This window comes from Tinamus guttatus, unplaced genomic scaffold (assembly GCF_059628265.1).
Source record: "Tinamus guttatus ecotype Peru unplaced genomic scaffold, ASM5962826v1 Tinamus_guttatus_pri_ptg000242l, whole genome shotgun sequence".
Taxonomy (NCBI): Eukaryota; Metazoa; Chordata; class Aves; order Tinamiformes; family Tinamidae; genus Tinamus; species Tinamus guttatus.
This window is the reverse complement of record NW_028288776.1, coordinates 2,944,016-2,967,166: the sequence shown is the minus strand read 5'-3', so window position 1 is coordinate 2,967,166 and position 23,151 is coordinate 2,944,016.

The following is a 23,151-nucleotide window of genomic DNA, read 5'->3' as shown; positions in this document are numbered from 1 at the left end:
CTGTAGCAGTCAAAAGAAGGGTATTTTTCCTTGACTATCACTTGAGAAATCTTTCATAGGAAATGAGCTTGGAAAACTCAGCGCCTCTGAAAATAAAGGAGTGCTAAACATTTTGTGATTTTAGTCATCCTTGGGTTTCGTGCTGTCCTTGACATTTGTATTCTATGCAAAGAACAAAGATGGGTGAGTAGAGTCATCAAAATAAATAGCAAAAAATATTTAACTGGTGAAGAAATAATAATGAATGGATCAAGAAAATTTGTTTTGGGAGATGTCATTTATCCCTTTCCATTATTTTCTATTAAATATTTCATTCTTACTCAGTTCACATGCAAATGACTATGCAGTCATAAAGGGCCTTCTCAATAAGCCAAATCAGATCTTCAGGATGGAAAGTGCCATGGCCATTAAATCCTTTTATTCATTCCCTAAAAGAATATGGGTATAAAGCACAAATCTTGTCAGTAAGTTGTTGTTGCACTGATCACATTTATAGTACTTCCAGTCTAACAAAACCATAGACCTAAAAGATGGGATATGGCTCTTAAACTCTGTGGAAGCTACTAATATCTGACAACTACATTTTACCTTAGGAATTTGGTTTCAAAATGCTTAGACAAATTACACAATTCTAAGAGTAAAATGCTTAGGCAAATTACACAATTGTAAGAGTGTTTCTTTTACTTTTGTTTGGAGCAATTTCTCAAGAGACAGGAAATTTATTGATGACTAACAATTATCCATAAGGTTAGGTAAAGGGCACAGATTCACTTTAGCTGTCTTTTTCCTAACAAAACTGGAGTAAATGGCAATGGTAGTTAGGTACACCCTTCCGTAAGAGACTGCATGGAGAGAAGGGGAAGGAGAAGAGAAAAAAAAAAAAAAAAAAAAACACACACACACACACTTTTGCAGACAAACTACAACAGCAAAGTTCTTGCACCTCCCCTCCAATCCCCAATGGAAACTGTCTCAAAAACATGTCTGGAACACATTCCCAGAGAAATGAAATATGGTTCAGGTTAGAGGGGAACAAAGTTATCAGGATCAAAAAGTATATATTCTCTATTCATTCATTCAATTTTATTGATGTAGTTATATTGTGTTTCCTCAGATAAGGAATATTTTTGTTTCATATGGTCAAGGTCACCCAAATTCTACAGAACATGGAGAAAAAGCATTTGTAGATGATCAGGCAGCTGGGCTGCAACGAGTCTCTTAGATATTTTAAATGGATCATCTCCATCACCATCTTAGTTGGGCCCTGCTAATGTCATCTGGCAGAAGAAATTATATGTTTCATCAAGAACTGAATGTTTTAATTTGCACATTCTTATAGGAGCCCATTTGGCTATTTTAAATCACTACTTTATTAGCTGTAGATTCTTTCTAAGGCCTACTGGTTCCAAAACATTATTTTCCTCCTGACAGTTAACTCTTAGTATGAACCACAAAGTTAGGATTTTTTAATGGAAATATTTGAATTATAAATAATGAAAATCAGCTACTGTTCATGCATAGCAACTTTTCATATATTTTAATATGCATGTGCATATTAGCACCATGAAGGCTCCATATTCATAAAGCTGATCTTGACAGATAAAATAATTGTTGAATATAATTGATAATAGTACTTATTGAAAGTGACCAAGCATTTAATAGTTTCGCTCTCTTTCACTTGCATTAATTCTAAAGAAACATGATGATTTAAAATGTTCAGTATGGTAAGTTCAAGATTAATAATTCAATTACCATTATGCATAGATTGAAACAATAGTGTTGCCATGCCTTACAGTGCCAAGAGTGAACCATTTAATAGTGTCAGTATGCTTCATATGCATGAATTGCCTGGATTGACAAAATCCTACCATGCTTCAAGATAACATTTTGCAACAGCTGCAGAGGAGCTGTGAATCAGATGTGCTCACAGTTTATTCAATATTTTCCCCCAAAGCATGACTATTGACATTCATACAATGTAGATAATGGTCTACCTTAAGAAAACAGAGGGGTGAATATCTCCCATGGAAGGATGTTTCTTCACCAGCACAAAGCTGAGACTGTGGCTTGGGCTGATCACCTATCCCCAGACACGAACACGAACATGAAGAGCAGCAGCACTTCAGTAGCTATGCAGGAACTCATGGGCCTGCTGATGTACCATGGGGTAAAAATTCAAATGAATACATCTCACCTCCTGGTAAAATGAGAAAAGAGTTCTCCACATTTTCTCTGATTAGAACAGGGCACAAGCTATCTCTTAATTTCATAATTGACCATTTTGAATAAGCATTTCCTTTTCACTTAAAAAGGGACAATTTCAAACTGAAGGCTCACTTGAACTTCCTGAAGGAGTTTCCTCGGCTAAGCAATTTCATCCTTCTGTCTTTATCTTTCAGTCCTCAATGACCACAGTTCTCAGACAGGAGGTCTTAGAAGAGCTTAGGTGGACTTCACGCTTCAGCTTTTGATCCTGCCCGTCTCTTCTTTACCCGCACAGCTAAGCGGGCAGCATGCACAAACACTGCTGCTTGCATCTCTTCAAAAAAAAGTCAAAACCTGGGTTCTCGCCCAGTGCTTTTGATCTGAATCTGTTCTTTGGGTTTTCCTCAGATTCACAAATGTGAAGTGATACCTGTAGGTGTACTTATGATGCCTCATTTATAGTCACCATTCTCACAGCAAATACCCTGCAAGTGTTATAAGTTAAAGGATTTTAAAAGGACTCCATCTTTTATTATCAAACTAACTCCTTTTTCTCTCCTTAATCTGTTTGGATAAATCACTTTATGAAATATTCAGAGGTACAGACCGATTTGCCAAACACTATCAAGTACATATGATTTTGAATTAATGACTCAGAAACATAACCTCTCAACTCTAGCTTGTACTCATTCATAAGGCCCATCTCGACAGATAAAAACAATTAAGGATATAATTGATAATAACACTTATCAAAGGTGATCAAGCATTTAATAGCCTCTTCTTAATTCTGTAGAAACACGATATGCAGCAAAGATCATAAATGTTCAATACGATAAGCTCAAATTTTGTAATTTAATATTAAATATAATTTATGTCAAAACAATATTCCAGGTGAATGGCAATTAAACACTACCCAATTCTCTAACAGGAGGACAAGATGCATTGACGCCATTATGGAAAAATAAATATCAATAAAGCAGCAGGTTTCCAGTAAACATGTTGGCATGTATCCTGTGCTTTATTATAGCTTATTATAAACTGCAGAAAGTAAAGTCTGATGAGACACTGTGTAAAGATTATCTAAGGGCACATGGATCAAATATGAAAAATGATGGCAGTGATTGTGAAAATAACCTAAAGACACATATCCTAAAAAAAAAAAAAAAAAAAAAAGTAATCAAAATTGGGCCTTGACTCCTACTTTACATCCTACTGATTTTACAGGGCTTCACAAGAGTGCATAATCCGTCTGCGGTGCCCAGGAGACACAAGAAGAGACATTTCTAATGCTCGTCACATTTTTGCTGTTCATATATAGCCAGGCAAGCTGCTGCATTCATGAGAAGTTTAAAGAAGGGTTTATTTGTGAGGGGATAATGGATATAAGGAAACAGACTAATCCCAGTTGAGTAGCACTGATAATGTATTATGAAGCTAAATTCTTCCATTATGAGACTGTATGCCCATTCTTTAAGCACCACACCACAAGATTTCTTTTGCCTTTGAGCAGAGCCAACCTAAACACACACTACCTGTGTACCCTGACAGGCTGGTATTTGTCTCGGAAGAGGAGAATAATGTCCAATGCTTTCTTACAGGGCTTCTGAACAGTTTTTGTAATTTCCCCAGTCTGCTAGGCAATTTTTCTCTTATGTCAAAACTATTATTATTACTTGGCCCTGTTTTGGCTAAAGTTGGACCTACTTTGTAGTTTGAGAAAAAAGAGCTAGTTAAATGCAGTTGATCCTGGAAATCCTACAGAGTCATGGAACCAGACATGTCAGACGGCAGAATGACAGAACACACCCCCAGGAAAAGATGACCCGAAAGGGAAGTAGTACACACAATTTCACTGCCATCACTGCTCATGTTAGGTAGTAACCACACAGTCCAGATAGAGTATCCCCACACCTCAGAAAAAGCAATAGCTTGAACAAATAGCAGTGAGCAGGTTTGCCTCCACATTTATGGGTTTGGAGCTTTCTCCTTCCTTTGTTTCCTCAAAAAAGGGCCACACTCCAGAGCTACAGCTCTTTCCTGGGCCATACATAACTCTGAGCTCACAGCCACTAATCCCTGCAGCAGCAGAATAGCGCGGGGAAACTAAAATCAACAACTTTAAATCCACTCACAAGCTTACAGGCAAGCAGAGCAGACCCATGAGCAGAGGGTAATGAGATCTCTCTGTGGAATGACATAAGTGAGCTAGGACATTCTGTATTAGTTTCCACTTCTAAATGATCTCAGGCTGCAGCCCCATGCAGAACAGATTACAACAGTCTTGTTTCAAGTGAGAAAGACGTAGCTAAATGTGGCAACATTTGTAATGCAAACATTTTATTCTTCTCACCAGGCTCTGGCAAAAAAAATGAACTCCTGGCCAAGACCGTAGGCTGCACATCTGGACGCAGCTTAGGATGAAGCAATTACTTCTCCTACAGCACAGCTGATGCTCAAGATGCTGTACACCATGTGTATCCCATTGCATGGGTCTGCAAGGCACATGCACACAGCACGGGCTTTCCTAGCAAAGTCTGCAATGTAAGGCTTGTATGTTCTGACCCTTAAGTTCCCATATTAGAGGACATAAAAGCTTGAATAACGATGGCAAAATATCCTTGCAATGCTAAGCCCACACTGTTGAAAACTCCCAAGAGTCTGGACAGAAACCAGACTAAAAATCAACTGCTTTAGATGGAAATTTCTACTTTTTTGAACTTAATATAGCTGCCTAGTTGGATGCCAGTGCCCAAGATGTGTCTAGTGAGTGTTCCTTGTCATTACCTGATAGCTCTCATTGACTGGTGTATATTGTGGCATGCAAATGCTGCCTCCTCAGCCAAATACATGCTTGACATTTAGAGGGAGGAAAAAAAAAAAAAAAAGATACCAGCCAAGCAGCTGGAGATATACTACATGATCTAGTTCAAGAATATTTATGATGAGCTAGTTTTGCTTTCAAATAGGGTCCCAAAGAAAGCAAAGAAAGTCTGAAGTGTTTATTTCCCTGTTGATACAACAGAACAAAACTCAAGATTTGCCCAAAATTTTCCTTTCTGGCATTGAATCTAAATGAGGACATTCAGTGAGTTAGCATTTGAAATGAATCTGTCCTCAGGGAAGACACTCTTCAGTCAGGACCCTGACTAGCAAGCAAGTGTGGAAAAAGGTTTCTAGTATAACACTGAGCACAAACTCTATCATGATGTAACACTGCTGAGATTTGGCACAGCAGGACGTATTAGCCCTTCTTGTTTCACATACAGAACCATAAACTGTGGGGTCTGTGCAGAGAACACGAAAAATAACTTCCTTGCTGATGTTTGGGACCATTTCCTGCTTTATATAAGAATTTACTGAACTTACAGGGTTTGGTCTTTTTGTATTTTATTTTCACAAACCTCCTCGTAAAACAGAGGTTAGTATACCTTTCTGGCTGTGAAAGATAGAGCTCATCTTAAACAGAGTAAGCTAAAAGAAATAGTCTGTTAAAGCTAGTTTTCCAGCCCCAGCAGGTGCTATAATTATTTCACTCTACTGCTGCAATGTCAGGGTCTGAGGAGTCTAGGAAAAGAAAAAAGCTATAGAGGTGAAGTTTCTCAGAGATGACCATATTAGTAGGATTTCAGTTTGCTCAGTATATATTCTTTTGATTTCAGAATATAATATTTTAGCACCCAGTTTAAATTCAGGGATGGCAGCTTGTTTTACTGACCTTCATGTACCTCAAATTTAGCCCTTTAATCTGCTGAGCAACTGAAGTTGGAAACAGCAGAGCAGGTCACAACTTCCCTGAAGTGCAGGAATCTTGAGTCTAGGCGAGTTGCTCGGCTTTCCACTGCCGCACAGCTACAACAAGGATTACTGGAGAGGTTTGCACTTTCAGCGGTGGAAGCTGTCAGCAGAGCACTTTCTGTTGAACTACTTAATCAATTCCACTGGTACTAGTCGGGGGGAAAATATATACCTTTGACAGAACGAGGCTGTGAGCTTGTCCACTCTGGATCCTGCTGCTACAGTTACTCAAGGACCTAAAAACTGCTGGCCTTCCTGGGTTTTATGGTTAGCACAAACCCAAATTAGCAGTCACATATGGGTTATCAACAAGTAGCAAGGCTTCTACTTTTCCCTCCACCCCTGTGGGATTCCCACACTACTTGTGTGGGACTGCACTACACAACGTGCCTTCTTCTAGGCCTCCCTAGCTCAGCCTGGAGGGTTGAGGAAAGAAAATTCTTGAGGTAACTCCCCAACTTGATCTCCTGCAAAGGAGAATGTCTAGCTATTGGCTGAGCCTTTGTGCTGACCCAGAAACTGCTAGCGTCCTCGATTTTCTTTTCTTTTTAGATAAAGGAACTTTTCTTCTTCCTCTTAAGCTCTTTAGTGAAGGGGGAAAAAATAGTCAACCAACATCTTTCTTAGCTGCCTTTTTCTTCTGCGTACACTGTCCTTTGTAATCTACTTTGACTCTCTGCCAATACGTGACTTTTTGTACTCTTACTCTCTGCCTTTTAATCATACACACACACACACAAAAAAAAAAAAAAAAAAAAGAGAAGAGAAAACACAGACTGTCCATCCCCCATGATTACAAACCATCTCCTTTATCTAGAGGTCTGGGGAAGAGGAGGAGGAACAGCAAGCCTTTCTCCTTTATTACCTTCTGCCCCAACAATAAAACTTCCTTTGCTCCCAGTTCTCTTTTGTGTTGTATCTTCATTCTTGTGTGTAATTTTCAGAAAATTTCTCATGGGCAGCCAGGCACACATGCAACAGAGATGCTGCTCTCTTCATGTCTATTTTAAAGAATATGTACTGAATAGCCGTTTTATTTGATCACATTCTTCAGCATATCACATATATTTCCATAATGGATATGTGTGCATTTCTGATTCTGTTCTGTATGCTTTGATCCTGTAAATTTTTTTGCATTCAGATTTAAAGATGTGATTAGAAAGGACAGCTTTTTTTAAAAAAGGGGGTTAAAATAACGAGCATTTTAAAATGCATGCTCTTTAAATGAGGAGTTTAAGCGTTCATTCTGTGACTACATCCATGTTATCTGTGGATTACACTAATGTGCTTTATTTGTGCATACCCCTGAAAAACACTCAGCCACTGCAATTACTGTAGAGCAAGCTGCATAGCTGGTCAAGGGCTTTGGTCCAGGCTCTTCAGTGATGTCCACACTGATTTGCTACAACTGCCAACTGTAGATCAGTGAATGTGCTGCAAGGTTTTGCTTGGTCAGTGCATAAAGCTGCAAGTCGCACAGAAGTGGGAGAAGGAGGGACTGCCCTGGTTGTCCTCCCACTAGGATTAGTCAGCCATGCACTTGCTGAACCTGAGTAGGTGACCATCTTGGTAAACAACCCATCTCTGAAACTCCTCCTTGCACTATTTATATTGCAAGCAAGACTCAATTTTGCTAACTGCAAGCACTCAAATGTATGAGCCACAAAGCAAATCGCAAGGTTTCTTTTTAAAGATTGGAACACTGGTTGAGTTTCCTTTTTTTTTTTTTTTTTTCCTCCCCCCTGCTCCCTACCTTCAGCCTTCACAGTTCATGTTTTCTAGCTTCCTTCTACAATAACAAAAGCACAGAAAATGAATCGAAAAACCTTAGATTCTAAGTCATCTCAAGGAACTGCATTTTACTAAAAATGTATGAATTGGAACCAAGAGTTTTAGGAATACTCTCTAAATTGCGGGTATGTGATCCAGTGCCTCTCTGACATTTACCTGTTTTATTTGCTACTGCAATATCAAGAGGGATTCTTAAGAGGAAAAAATATATATATATAGTGAGGTACACAGTGACCCCCAGGGACAAAAGACCCCCCAGTCTGTCCAGGTCCCTCTGGATGGCAGCACAGCCCTCTGGGGTATCAGCTACTCCTCCCAGTTTCATATTATGAGCAAACTTGCTGAGGGAGCACTCTGTGTCTGCATCCACGTCATTGATGAATAAATTGAACAGGACTGGACCAAGGACTGACCCCTGGGGGACCCCGCTAGCTACAGGCCTCCAACTAGACTCTGCACCGCTGATCACCACTCTCTGGGCCCTGCCATCCAGCCAGTTCCTAATCCACCTCACTGTCCACCCATGTATCCCACACTTCCGGAGCCTGCCCAGGAGGATATTGTGAGGAATGGTGTCAAAAGCCTTGGTGAAGTTGAGATAGACGACATCCACCACTCCCCTCATCTATCCACCTGGTCATTCCATCATAGAAGGCTATCAGGTCAGTCAAGCATGATTTCCCCTTGGTGAATCCATGCTGACTACTCTTGAGTACCTTCTTGGCTTCCACGTACCTGGAGACAACGGCCAGCATGAGCCGTTCCATCACTTTTCCGGGGATGGAGGTGAGGCTGACTGGCCTGTAGTTGCCTGGGTCCTCCTCCTCGCCTTTTTTGAAGGTTGGCGTGACACTGGCCTTCTTCCAGTCCTCTGTCACCTCCCTTGTTCTCCAGGATCTTTCGAAGATGATGGAGAGCGGCTTAGCTATGACCTCTGCCAGCTCCCGCAGCACTCTGGGGTGCATCCCATCAGGGCCCATGGATTTGTGGGTATCGAGGTTCCTTAGGTGCTCTCTGACCCAATCTTCCTCTACCCAGGGCGAGTCTTCCTCTCCACCGGCTTCTTCTCTTGTCCCTAGGGCCTGGGGCTCTACAGGGCTGCCCTTGGTAAACACCGAAGCAAAGAAGGCATTCAGCAACCCTGCTTTTTCTGTGTTAATGAGGTGATAGATGCCACAGAACATTACAGGTGCACACGTCGTAAGGACACCTGCTTTTAAAACCGCCTCTTTGCAGCAGCAACAATATGCTGAGATCTACTATTCTGAGGCCCCTGCTGACATGCAGCTCGTAGCCAAGAGACACAAGATGTTTTGTCAAGTGCATTCTTTATATTAAGATGTTAAATTACAGCACAATGCAATGTTAACATGAAGATCCATTTATCTTCTCTCAGTCCGGAACATGCCCTAATGGTATAGCTGTCACTTCTACACACTGGTGTTGCCTAATCAGCGAAATGAAAGGAATACTGTGGGACCCACTTCTCCTGTGCCAGAGTACAATTTAAGAGCCTCTTTTTCAACTAATGCAATAAGAGGAAGGATGCAATTTTTTCGTCATCTTTCTTTGGAAGCAAAATTAAATCTTTGATCTTTAATTTAGCTAGTGATAATCTCTGCTAAAACATTCCCTCATGGTTTGCCCGAAATATATGAATAAAATCTCTGCTCTGTTTGGGCTACCAGGTGTTGTCTCTGCATGAAAATACATGTTCAGATCTGAACTGGGTGCTGATTATCTGCCAGAAAAGCAGTTATCTGCTCCAGAGAGCTTCTACATATCACTGCATGACATAAAAGCATAAACTGGTCATATTGTGTCATCCCATTAGGGGCCAAATACTGTAAGACAAATTTGTGAGTGCACACCTGTAATCACAGTTGGAGAAAGAGAAGGATATCACCTGCTAAACCCTTTTATCATTGGCAACCACTTTGCCTGTTCCACCACAAGGCAAAACCCTTTTATCATTGGCAACAGCTTTGCCTGTTCCACCACAAGGCAAGCTCAATTTTGCAGGTTGTTTTTCCAAATGAAAGCACAGATCTAAACAGCTCTCAGGAAGACAAAGACAGTACAGGCAGCCACAAAACAACTTCTGTCTGTGGGAGAGCTCCCACTTCTTGTTTTCAACAGTGAGTAAATGGTACCAGTTAGGACTGGGAAGAGAAGGGTGCTCCTGGAAACCCCCACAAAACCGCAGCCATCAAACAAACTTGGTCCCAAAAGGGAAACCACACCAGTTACTGAGGAGTCAAAAGGGTAAAACTGGAAAACAGCCAAAGTTAAAATCAATGCAACAGAGGGTTCACAGAGGAAAGGCAGATGAAAGTCCATTTGCACAGGTACTGACAGGCGAGAACAACCATTCTTGTAAAGAGCTAATCCATCTATTGGCTACAAATATCACCTCTGAATCTCCATTACTTCTCCCTGCTGGTACAACCTCTGTTATACATGGAAAAGGAAGAGAAAAACAAATATAGAGCAGAGGACAGGGCAGAGTTTCTGACTTCCAGGCACAGATTATTTCAGAAAAGAAAACTCTTTATACATTACTGAGACAAATGTGGCCAAAAGACTTTACTGCTGCTCTGCTGCTCCTCCAGGTAACTTATGAGGACAACCAACCACACTCATGAAACAGTAAGTCAGTATGACCAGCTCAGGAAAGCAGTCTCCATGGCATGGAAAAGATGGGGAGAGCTGGCCATAGAGCACTGTGGGGTATTTACCTGTATGCAACAGCTCTAGACCTTGGAGTTAGCAGGTAGACTAGCTTGCACTTAAATGCTATCTCTACCCACAAGCTCTGACAGCAGTTTATTGACCCACACCCAGGCATGAATTTCCTGAGCAGAAGAATAAACGCTTAGCAAGCTCCGGCACTCCCTTTCCAGCAGGGTCTGCTCTCTGGGTTGCTGGGCAAGGGGACCCTGGAACTCAGCAACACTGCCCCAAATCTCCAAAGCCCCAAAGCTCCCCTCACCCCAAATCCCAAACTCCACTCGGCGCTGCTGCAGAGCAAAGGACAACCCAAGGTCTAAAGCCACTGCTTGAAACCTCCTGACATAGTTGGCTCCAGGCTTCCCCACATGGATGCTGCATGCAAAGGGATAGGACAGAAAGGGGTCCATGTAGGAGTCCCCCCTGCCACTGCAGCAGGGGCCAGGAGAGGCTCCCTGACAGCAGCGGTGAGCCTGGCTCCAGCACGACCACATGGCCACGAGCCAGGGCTCTCCAGCCACTTCCATGTGGTGTCCTAGACCATGAGCTGGACTATGCCCGCAGCGGGCCTTGTCCCTGGAAATGCTTGAATTAATTAGCTTTTCTGTCCATCCCCAAGAGGGAAAGACGGAGTGAGGAGCCTCAGTGCACTGTGCCAAGCTCTGAGGACACAGAGGGCAAATGGGAACATTTTACCTCATGTGCTGGCCAAGAGGTCCTATGGAGCCAGTTCTTCAGTGAGCTCAACCCTCCCCCCCCCAAAACACACAGGTGTAACGCAGAGAAAGCTACTCCTGTGCTAGCACTGCTTGCAATCTATGCCCATAATTTCATACTTTTTATCACATACGTTAAATCAATTATGCATGTGAAGTGGTTCAAATTTTCTGCTCCCTGGTCCTGCCTAGGGGAAGCTTAATACTATCTCCAAATCACTGAGAATCAATTGATGCAGCACAAATTAATGGTCAATACTAATAATATAAAGTTTATGAGATTTAGCTCCCAGACAAAGACCGTTGTAAACAACATTTCCACTATTTAGTGAACATATTTGCGTGCATTCCTCATGGTCCTTAATAAACATAAACAGCACTATAATGAGCAATTCTATATGCTGATGATTCTTTGCTCACGAAAAAAGTGATTTTAGCATCATTTAGAAAGTGATATGCAAAGAACTTATTACAAACTCGTATATTTAATTTAATACCTGAGTTACTTCAAGATCATATAGAGCTCCAATAAGTTGAATATACCAAAATATTTATATTGGCATAAACACTATACTTTATAGCCCAATTCAAGTTGTTTTCCCATAGCCCAAACTTCAGACAAAACCCATAAACAACCTTACTTTTTCCAGTCCCAAGTTTTACGTTTACAAGTGTAAATGTGCTACTGAATATGCAAAGCCACTCTGCTCATATCCCACTACTCCCTTCAGCTCAGAAATACGACATGAACAATCTGCTTGAATCTACGGCCACACAAACATGTTGATCCTTGCCTTTAGCCACCACTTCGACAATGCAGATACCAAAATCGTTGGGATTATGTGACACAGGTTTTTGGTTGCGGCTCCTATTGAGTAACGGTAAGGAGACATGATGCCTCTTATCAAAGCCCAACAGCCAGGATCGATTGCTAAGGCCTGTGTTAGAAATGCACTGCTATATCATACTTGCAAAAAGTGTTATATATTAGGAGAAAAGAAGGCATGTCCCTACACACACACTGTTTTTGTCAATTTTGTGATTCCTTTGATTATTCAAAACATCCAGAGCCCTATACACCAAAGCGACAGGAACAAAAACCATCATTAGCAACTAATACCACACCACTGGTTTTATGATCATGGCTTCTTCATTGCACAGCTCTGCTCTGTATCAAAGATTTCCACCTACCAATCTTGTCTTGCTTCTAACTCCCTTCTTTTTCCCTCTGCCTTGGACAGATACTTCCACCCATGAGCCAATGGGGACCAAAGCAGAGAGAGACTTGGTCTCATGCAACTGAAATTCTTACCCTGCAAATTCCACAACAGTAGCTTTACATGAGATAAAAGGCACTATTACCTTTGCCATTAAAGTTGGCTTGTATGTGTTTAGTGATAGGAGGATATAAAATTCAAGTATCAGACATACTTTCTGTATATTATCTCCTGCACTGCTAGATCACCTCCCCCTTCCCTCTCAACCTCCATTAACTTCTACAGTTAATGTTGCTGTGCATATATACATATGAGAAATCTGGCATTTTCCTATCTAAGGGCCACCATGGTGCTAGCACAGTTGACTGCATAGTTATATCAGGTGCTGACTTCACTCCCCAACTCCGCTTTTTTCTCTTTTTAAAGACAAAAGGACGCACCCCAAATCAGCGGGAAGGGATGCAGACATGCTGCTCTCACACAAAAACAGAACATCCACTGTCACAGGCAAGCAGTTTGCAGCGAAGACGACACCGCGATACAGCTCAGGCTGTTCCACAGCTAAACACGACTGCCCCTCCGCACCAGAGGAGCTGCCGAGGCCGCTAACAGAGCGGCTGCAGAAGTAATCAGAGAGGAGAGGAGGCCACGGCTGAGGTTACAGACATTAGGCCAGAATTAATGGGAGTTCTGGTCAAACGCCAGGTCCTGACTGTTTAGTGTCTCTCAGACATTAAGCCGATGCAGAGTCTTCTCGCCCTGGTTCCTCAATGTGGAAAAAAAAACAAGGACAGCTACAGGTTTTAAGGGAAAAAAAAGCATATTAAAAGTATTAAAAGGTGTATTAACATGTCTACCACTGCACCTACCCTCATACAGGCATTCTGAGCCTTTCCACTGGCATACTTCATGCCTCATTATTGCATACTTTATCACAAAGTGGGTGTTATCAAAGTGGCTGGACCTAAGTATGGTAAGCCACATTTCTTAAGGAATTTACCAAGTACACTATACCTCAGGTTTTAATTCCCTTCCCTTTTAATTCCCTTCTGGGTCTCCCCATCTCCCCGCCTCACCTCCATAGGCTAAGATGAAAATCCATATTAACAACATAATTTCATAAAAGCATAGATAAAGAAACCCAAACCCAAAAGCAATATACTCTTGAATTTAATCATATCTTGTGGCAGCAAGTTTCATGACTTCATTATTTACTACATAAGAGATGGAAAAAAGTGTGAACTTTTAATGTATTTTATTTTCAAGAAATGTTCTTTTTAATATAAGCAAGCGCAAACATGAGTGCCCAGTGTACCTAATCCATAGTCGTACTATTAGCATGCACAAGCCTGGCACCTATTTACTGACTCATTTGCTTTCTGAACTAAACTATAAATTTCACCACTCCACTAATTTTCTCCTAGCTAGAGGCAAATCCAGGTTCTTGGGCATTTTGGTTGCCATTTTTGGCCACCATTTTTGGCCACTTTCGGTGCCTCTCTTCCCATAAAAGATTTCAGTCTTGGATAGATAATACATGTCTTTTCACTTGCTTAATTTTCACCCCCTAAATTTCTTCAAAATTGATATATCAATAATAAAATATTATGGTATTTATCACAGCTCCCATTGCCCGTCGACTCTCACATCCAAGAAATAGCTTTAAGTCATGTAGAAAAGCCTTTGCACAGCACTATTATAGACAGAGAGCTAGGTTAATGGTTTCCTAGAGTTTGTATTTTATGTGTGTTTTTTAAGCAGATATCATCAAACAAAATGCTCTGACTGCACATCTTGTCCTTTATGGAAAACATTTCTGCCTAAACAATATTTCATTTTAACAAACAGTGGAGTTTTATGCAATTTCAATACCCATTTAAGTAGGCAATCTTAGCTAGACTAAATGCTTGTGTTAAGGCTTGTTGCTTCTCTTGTTTTCTCTATCTACATTTGTGTTTTGTGCTCCCCTCTGCTATCAGGGAAATACAGGACTTCAATCAGAGGAACCATCTCAAGACACAGGATGTCTCCAAAAGGAAGATGTGTGTTTGAGCTGGCAGCAGCGAAGACAAGGAGGTCTGGGATAGACAGGCTACTGTTTCTAGGCTCAGATATACCATCTATTGTCAAACCGATTCTAGTAAGTAGTAGGATTTGATGCTTATTAAATTGGATACACTGAGGAGGAGAACCTCTGTTACAATTCCACAACCATCTAAATTCTAATTCTGGAGACATTTCTGGATACGCAACTATCCCAGCAACTATTTGGAAGCAAAACAAAAATAAGAAAAAACAAGCAGCAAAAAATGGGCAGTACCACCTGGACATGTGTGCATTCTATTTTCAAGGCTGTAAGTGACAATTTTGCCAGTAAGACTAAAAAGCAGATTTCTAGGTCTGCGATATCTGTTCCTCAAAGAGATACCCTTAGTTACTGTAGAAATTTAAGTAACTGCAGCTACAAGATATGTGAATTTGCAGACAACGTGTTTTTGCCTTAAACTTTTATCTCCTGTCACACTGGGGATGTACCATTGCCTTTTATTTTACTGTGGCATGGACCTCAGTAGTACTCAACATCTATGGAAAAATAATAAACATCTGCAGAGATTTGGGTGTGGTTACTTGCATCTGAAAATGAAGAAATAAAAGAACAACACAACGCATGGCTGCTAGCTGCCAGCCAAGTGAGGCAAACAGCTTATAAAGGAGCACTCTAAAAAGGTTAGACATCAGCTCAGCATTGTAACCTGCTAAGCTAGTATTTTATCCAAATACATTTAAATTTTATTTCTCTTCCTTTCACCCTTAATTATTTCTTGTGATGTTTGACACACGGATCTCATGATGCATGATTACTAATTGCATGGTGTTTCTCCTTCCTGATGGAATACTCCAACTTTGCAAAACAGGAAAGTGACAGTCATATTAAACTCCAGCTCCACATTTTATCTGCACTAATATTATTAAGAGGTATTTCAACAAACTGAGAAGAAAAAAAATATCCTGCAATTGTTCTTGAAGACAGATTTGAAAGAGGTGTGAATATCGAATCAGCAACAAGAATTAGTATAGACACTCAGACATTTATCCTTAAGAGTGAGTAAGGGAGAACACTGTGATAAAAAGCATGTTTCACACTTCTTGCAGAACCACTGCTTTCAGCTCAGACAACTCTTGCAGACTCAGACAACTATACATCAGCTATCACTTCATTTTGCATGACAAGTTAACACTTCAGGTTGTTCATAGCCAGAAATGTTAGAAGCAATTTTTCTTAAAACAGAAAGTTAAATTCCACAGCTGAATTCCAAAGAGGATAATTCTGCTCCAAATTGAATGAGCACAAAACACAGAAAACAAAAGGCCTTATATGTTTCCTTTTATTAGATCAATTTTATTTACTCTGCATATTTACACCTACAATCTGCACACCTACTAGTAGCGCTAACAGACAAGATACTAGTTACATAGCTTATAGAGTAAGCACAGATGCTGCCCCCTATTCTGAAGATATAAAAGAGCTTTTGTGCCATGAGCACAAGTGGATTGAATTTAAGGATTACACTGATCACCTGATAATAACTCAGTGAAGGAAATAAAAGTCTTATAAGAAATACTGAAACCCATCACTTGAGTACCTGGAATTAGCATACTGAAATAGGCATAGTCACAAATTGCAGCGCACATAAGCAAAGACAACATCATGTTTTAAAGACAGTTTCTCTCAGTTACTGTTGAAAAGAAACCCCAAACACTGTCGGTAGCAATGCTCTGCAGTTTAAACAGCACCAGGATAGCCCAAGCCAAGGGACATCAGATGTTCAGCATGTCTAAACTTTAGACCCTGTCTCCTTTCAAATGCCATTCCTTCTGGAAAGAATACAAAGATTCAAGAAAGTCAAGAACTACTCCCTAGCACAGGTGCCTTTAGGTTTACATACTGAAACAGCTGTCTTGCTTTCAAGAAATTTCTAATCTCCATTACAAGACAGTTTGTGATAAAGAAATCACAAGGCAGAACTGTCAGAACACTCACATCCCCCACATGCCCCTGCCAAAGCCATGAGACAACAGAACCTCTGTCACTGACTGCACTTACCCACCGCTGCGCCTTGTGTCAGTGGAACAACATGAAATCCCCATTTCAGAAGCCTTTTAATAAATGGACTGAAAGGAAGAGGAGATTTCTTTGCTTTATAATTGACTATCACCTATTGAAGAGCTTTGAGTCAAATCCTGCAGCTTTACGTAAAGCCAAGTTTCATTTGGCCTCCTGAAGAATTCCAACTGCTGGAAACAGACTACTGTTACTCTGAAAAATCATGCTCTGAAGTCAACTTTGGGTTATCACACAAGGAAAAAAAATCTTTACCCTTACATGCAGTATTTTGTTACAGCCCTCATTTCTTTCCTACTTTCAGAGGCAGGAAGGAATATTGTTCTGCAGGAGGAAGAGACCAAGCCCTGGGGAAGGAGAGCTCTCGGCAAGGAGCAGGGGCGCTGCCCTGGAGCAGACTCTGCCCATGTCCCCACTGCAAGAAACAGTCTCTGTTCACCAAGTTAATTCATGGTTTGCTTTATTCCAGCTGAACAATGGGATTCAAAGTGGCTTCTTGCTTTTGGTAAAGTGTTTTCTTCATGTGAAAGCTGAAATAAAGCCAAAAGATTTAAAAAAAAAAAAAAAAAACCCAAAACAAAAACCATATACACATACCACACGGATTTTGTGACTAATTGAAAGAAAGACTCTAGATAGAAACCTACCTGCTTACCTTTAAGTTACTGCAGGAAAAAGAAAAAGTTGAATAGCAAGATCCTGACAATATTTTACATTCATTAACATTACATTTTGGGATATATGATGCTCAAGCTTTTTTTTTTTTTTTTTTTTTTTTTTTTTTTTTAAAGAAACTTCCAGCCTTCCAATGTTTTCCTCTTGTGCAATAAGAGTGAGGGCTAGCATGGCAAGCCCTTTTTCCTGACAACACATTTTGTGACGAGCGTTTCAGTACAATCCTAAGCCAGGCCAGATCTCGCATTCTGTTTTCAGCAGTGTCCAATAACAGATGTCTAGGGAAGAGCACTAGAAAGTATGAGCTGCACTTTTGTTTACGCTAGGAAAAGCTTTTCCACTTTCTCATCAGATGGTTACTTTTTCTTCCCTCTTTCCCCAACTTTTTGCCAAAACTAAAAACATCCCACACTTATGCACATTTCTTCAACCGCAAAATCTAGAGGACCTGGCAAGGACTCACTCATCTGCCCCTCTGCAACTGTTCTCTTGTGAACGTTTTGTGTTAGAGTCCAAGGTCCCCAAGCTACTCTGGCAAGGGGTTGCAGTTCTTCATTTCCATTTCCTAACCTCCCTTGCTTTCTGTCTCCACTTCTTTGGCCATCTTTTATGTACTCTATCATATCTTTAACATTGTGCACCAGTTTCCACGGTATACTTGAGACTTCTACATTTACACCACTCCATGCCCCGGCAGGAGATACCACTGAAGGCGACTGCCTGAGCAGCTGCAAACAAGGGAACTGGCATGCAGAGAATCTTCACTGAAGTAGAGACCAGATATTGGATCGCATTTCTTAGTCACAGTAATTGTACAACTATTATGCTACAACCATCTTTTATACCCTGATGCTTCTTAAAAACTCTACCCTTGCCATAATTTGCAGAAATGTAATAAGCAAAAAAAAAAAACAAAAAAAAACCAAAACAAAAAAAAAAAACCACACACACTTGACTAATTTTATGCCTTTGTACTCAATTTTCTCTGCTCAGCTTTGCCCAATCCATTTCCCAATGTCAATCAGTTTCTTTTTAAAATAAAAGCCATTGAAATCATGGATTTCTTTTTGGTAGTGATTGGTTCAATTCCCAGATTAGGGAAATGTTTGTGTACCAACTATTTCTTATTTACTCAGGTTGGTATTTGCATTAGCTTTGCTACAGGCAGATTTGTGCTTGAGATGTTCCTGATATGCTTCAGGAAGCAGTAATTTGTAACAGCTATTATTTCTATCATGTCCCAAAGGTTTTCAAATTAGTATTGTGGAGGTGTTATCAGCCATCACCACAGTGTTATTATCCATACATACCTTTCTTATCTCATCATATAGTATTTCTTCTTTCCCCAGCCCTTCCTGTTGTGGATATCCGCAGCATGGTCTTATTACAGCCCTTTAATCCTTCTATCTACTAACTCCATTTTGATGGATTCCTCACAGAGACTCCTAGGCCCTCTTTTTCCATAGGTGAAAGACTATTATTTCTTTCTCACTTTATTTGTAATGATACTCTCCATACTCAGATTAATCAAATACTATCAACTCCAGATTCATGCTCAAACTTTTAAACATGTGCATTCAGAACTCCCAGAGGATTTTACCTTATTGTTTCCCATATTCCTGGCTTAAAAACAGACACAAACACCCCAGCATGATGAGTAAAACAAAATTATTCTGCATGCCAATTTTAGGATAATGCCAAAGCACAAGGTATTATGGAATACTTCATTGAATTAGCAGGCTTTATACTAAAGACACTGCTACCCTTTCATGCAATTTAAACTGACACATCATGACAAATTATGTGGGCAATATGCTCGCACTTAGATGTTGCATTCACTCTGATAAATCCTTCATTTAGTCTGATTTTTAACTTCTGAAATCCCTGTTATATTGTTTTTGAAATAGTAATGAGTTACTGATGGAATTCCTTAGTAAAATTCCACAACTGTTGCATTAGTAACCGAAAATAAGCATTGCTTATTTATTTCTTTAATGTTACATTAACATTGTAGTATAGTAACATTTTTCAGTAACTTTATTTTCAGATACAAGAGAGAAGTCATCTTTGTGAAAAATGCAGCAACAGTATGAGAACAACCTTAGTTCTTTTTTAAAATTTAAGAAATTTAAGGTAACTTTGAGACTACCTTGTTAGAGACTACCTTGTTGTAGACATATTAACTCAATGTCTGCACTGAAGGTGTTTGAAAATTAAGTAGTACTCAAGAAATTTATGAAGGAGCTGGGGGGGGGAGTTGGTAAAGCTCTCTGCACCATGAATATTAGTTTTAAATAAAGGACCAAGATGATGTAAGATTAGAAAAACGCACATTTAATAATGAGGAAGAGACTCCGTCAATCCACTGGCTGCGCAAACTTAATAAGTGTCATTTAGGGTTAAATAATAGGTGCTCACTAATGCTCCAGAGTTATTGAGAATCCTTATTTTGGGCTGGCAATAATCAGTTTTGTCTGACCCTCAATTTCAGAGGGCTGCAACTGATATCCTCAGTAAATTTCCAAAAGCAAGTTCATTATACTGCAGTAGTCCTGAAACTTTTTTGCACAGACTGCATGACATTTTATTAAAGAGATCTCTCTTCCCCCTTGCATCAGAGACAGGATCTTTTCCATTCACAGCCCTTCAGCACCCCTGTGGCAAGCACGGCCATTGCTTACATGGATTATCTATTTTACCCAAAGGGGCTTTTTGGCTGCTTCCAACACAACTGAACAAAGTACGAGAGAAACAATGAAGAAGAGATCGTGCCATATAACCAACGCGTCATCCACAGACCTCCCACAGGTGTTCCATGAAAGACAGTGTCTCACATAGCCCTAAGAGGGGTAGCTCCTGCAAGGACAGAGGCTGTCCTTCCATACAAAGTGCACAGCATTCACCTTCCCCCCTCATTCCCAACACTTTTGGGAATATGGAAAAAAAGAAAAGTGGACAGTATTGAAATGTTATAACAACCTACTTTTGAAAATGATGTGGGGATACCAGTGTTGCGAGGACTTGCAGGCAGCAGTCAAAGTCGAGAGACTACCATGTTTCAATACATTACAAATCTATCTTTGAAAATCATAAATCTATGAAAATCATAAATTGGAGTGTCAATGCATCAGAATTTGAGCACTTCTTAGCAAAAGGCAATGTGTGGGTATAATGTTTTAGGACAAAAAAAAAAAGAGAATTTGGTATGTCTCACATGTCAGTGGTCTAATCTTCAACACCAATGTATAACAGTTCTCAGTGTAAAATACTTAGTTACATCTTACTTCAGTGTCAGTACTTGAAACAGGAAAACCAGGGTTCATCTCAATATGTGGTACAAGTGTTTAAAACTGCACATTTTTTTGGTGCGAAATGCACAGGGGAAGAATCCAGAGAGTGATCTAATATTGTATATCACCATATAAAAATATTTACATTCTTGGCAAGCAACAGCAGAATTCAGCATTCACATGTTGCTATGTCTCCCTGGAAAGTAGATTAGCTTCCCTGCTAACTGATACATCACTGGTACTCAAACACTGCTGCATCTATTTATATGGTCTATAAATGCCCGTAGTAGATGAGCTCTTCAAAACATGCCTGATCTTAGGATATGGACATGAATAGTTTACCCAGAGTAGAGGTAGCCTGTAGGCACATAGACCCCAAGTCTGTCCTGGGAGAAGTCAGGTCATGTAGATATTTCCTAGGCAGTTTACATGAAGCCAGATGAGAAGATGAAGCTTTGGGTCAAAATCACGTATAATGCCATCAGTTTAAAACAAGTTTGATAGCTTTTATTGCCACTAAAGAATTGGTTAATTCACAGTAGCTGGAATGCAACATTGCATGCACCATACTGGGCGAGTAACACTATTAAAGACTTACACTTCAGAAATAGCAACCACAGCTTCCAGAAACAAAAACTGTAAGCCCCATTCAGCTAGCAGTTACATTTGTTTCCCTCTTGCTGTTTGGCACTCTCAGTCTTCAGTGAAACACAGAATTATGCATATGTGAGATAGCACTAACCACAGAAAACATACATAAGCTAGATCAAAAGCCCATAAAACCAGTCATTCCAATCTTTTGTTTGGCTTTGATTTAGGCCTTTAAAGAACTGGCAGCTTGCAACAAGTACCGAGCTACTCAAGACAACAAACTTGTGTTCCTCTACTATCATCTCCATACATCAAGTATCACAGGGTGTCCGTACACAATAGCTTAAAAAGTTAAGCTCAAAGTTAAACTCAAACATTCAAATTTAAATCATGGATTTCTACTTCCCACAAGCAAGTTAGCGGGCACAGCACAGGATCCACACAGCTGACAAGAAGGCAGACCCACAGCTGAGATCAAATAAAAGATGAATGATTGATGTTGGTCACTGATTACACCACATTATTTTTAATAGGCATTTGTCAATGACTTAAACTTTCTTCCAGAAAATGTAAAGCCATTTCCATTAAACATGGCTCAGAAGTGAGGAAACTACAACAACAAAATCAAGAGGGTGCAACAGTATAAATGGACATCTAAATGTGACTTATGCTTGAAGATTTTGCACAGAAACTGACACAGTAAAGTAACCCAGAATTTATTTTCAAGAAATGATTATATAAATAATACATATATATAAATAATAGATATTCTTGATACAGAAACCATATGTATGACAGAATGCTCTATTTACATAGTATTCAAAGAGTTACAGTATTTTATGGCTATGCTTTAGGAACTTTGGATGAGAACTCCACTAACTGACTTCAACCCTTCAGGCTAATTAAATGAAATGGAAGCTCTCTAATGACTCTTGAATTGCAAATAAGAAGTTCCTGTAAAACAAAAAAAAAAAGCAAACGAAGCCAAAAAACCCACACACAAATAGTATAGCTGAATGCTGAAAGCAGATTCTCCACGTCTGCAAAATGACTTAACATGCTGCATTTTATATTACTCACGTACAACAACATTGCTTTGTCATGGAAGAAAAAATAAAGCAAAGGAATATAGTAATCATGAAGAATTAGATCACTTAAGACAGATGTGCTTCTTTTCCAAGTCCATGGCTTGCACTTTATCAAGTCATGCAATGGCTAGTGTATCACAATAAGAAAACACACTGCCTCCAAAAAAATCCAGTTCTTTTAAGAGCTGCATATTGCACTTACTGTATTCAGGCATCCTTGAAGAATTAATACTCTAAAGAAAGTTCAAAATCTCTATTTATACTGAAAGCTCTAGGAAGGAATTCATTTGTGATTAACATTCAAAAATCATAATTCAGAAAGCCCTAAGACATTTTTGCCCGAGATCACCCAATACATTGCATTAATTGAAACGCCTAAAACCAAACCAGCAACCAAACATGAAGAAAACATGAGAATAATAAAGATATCAAAATAATCAACCAAAAAAAGACAAAACAAGAAGTACCTTAAACATGGATATACTTAACCATCCAACTGTAATATTAGACGGTGTTTTATTAAGAGGTGTTGATGAACACAACCCCACATAAAACGGAATTATGTAACAAGCAGTAAGAGCCGACAGGAGCAGAAAGATAACATGTAAAGAAAAAGAATGAGTCAGCCACTTCTTTCAGGGCTTGTCTTTAAGGAAGATTATCTTTTTTGATATTTTTAACCAGAACCTGCAAGATCTAGAAGGTGTGTGGATATGCACTGGGAGGCATTTGGACACATTATGTATCATGGTAAATGGCAAACAGAGGGAACTGTTGTTTTCAGGTGCAGGCACATTTAACAGAATTGAACTGATAACATATACAATACAGCAATGTATTTTCCTCACCCTGGAGCTAGCTATGGCCGTTCCCCATTTTAAACGGAGGGAGAAACAGGCACATTGAAGATATTAGTGATCTGCAAACCCA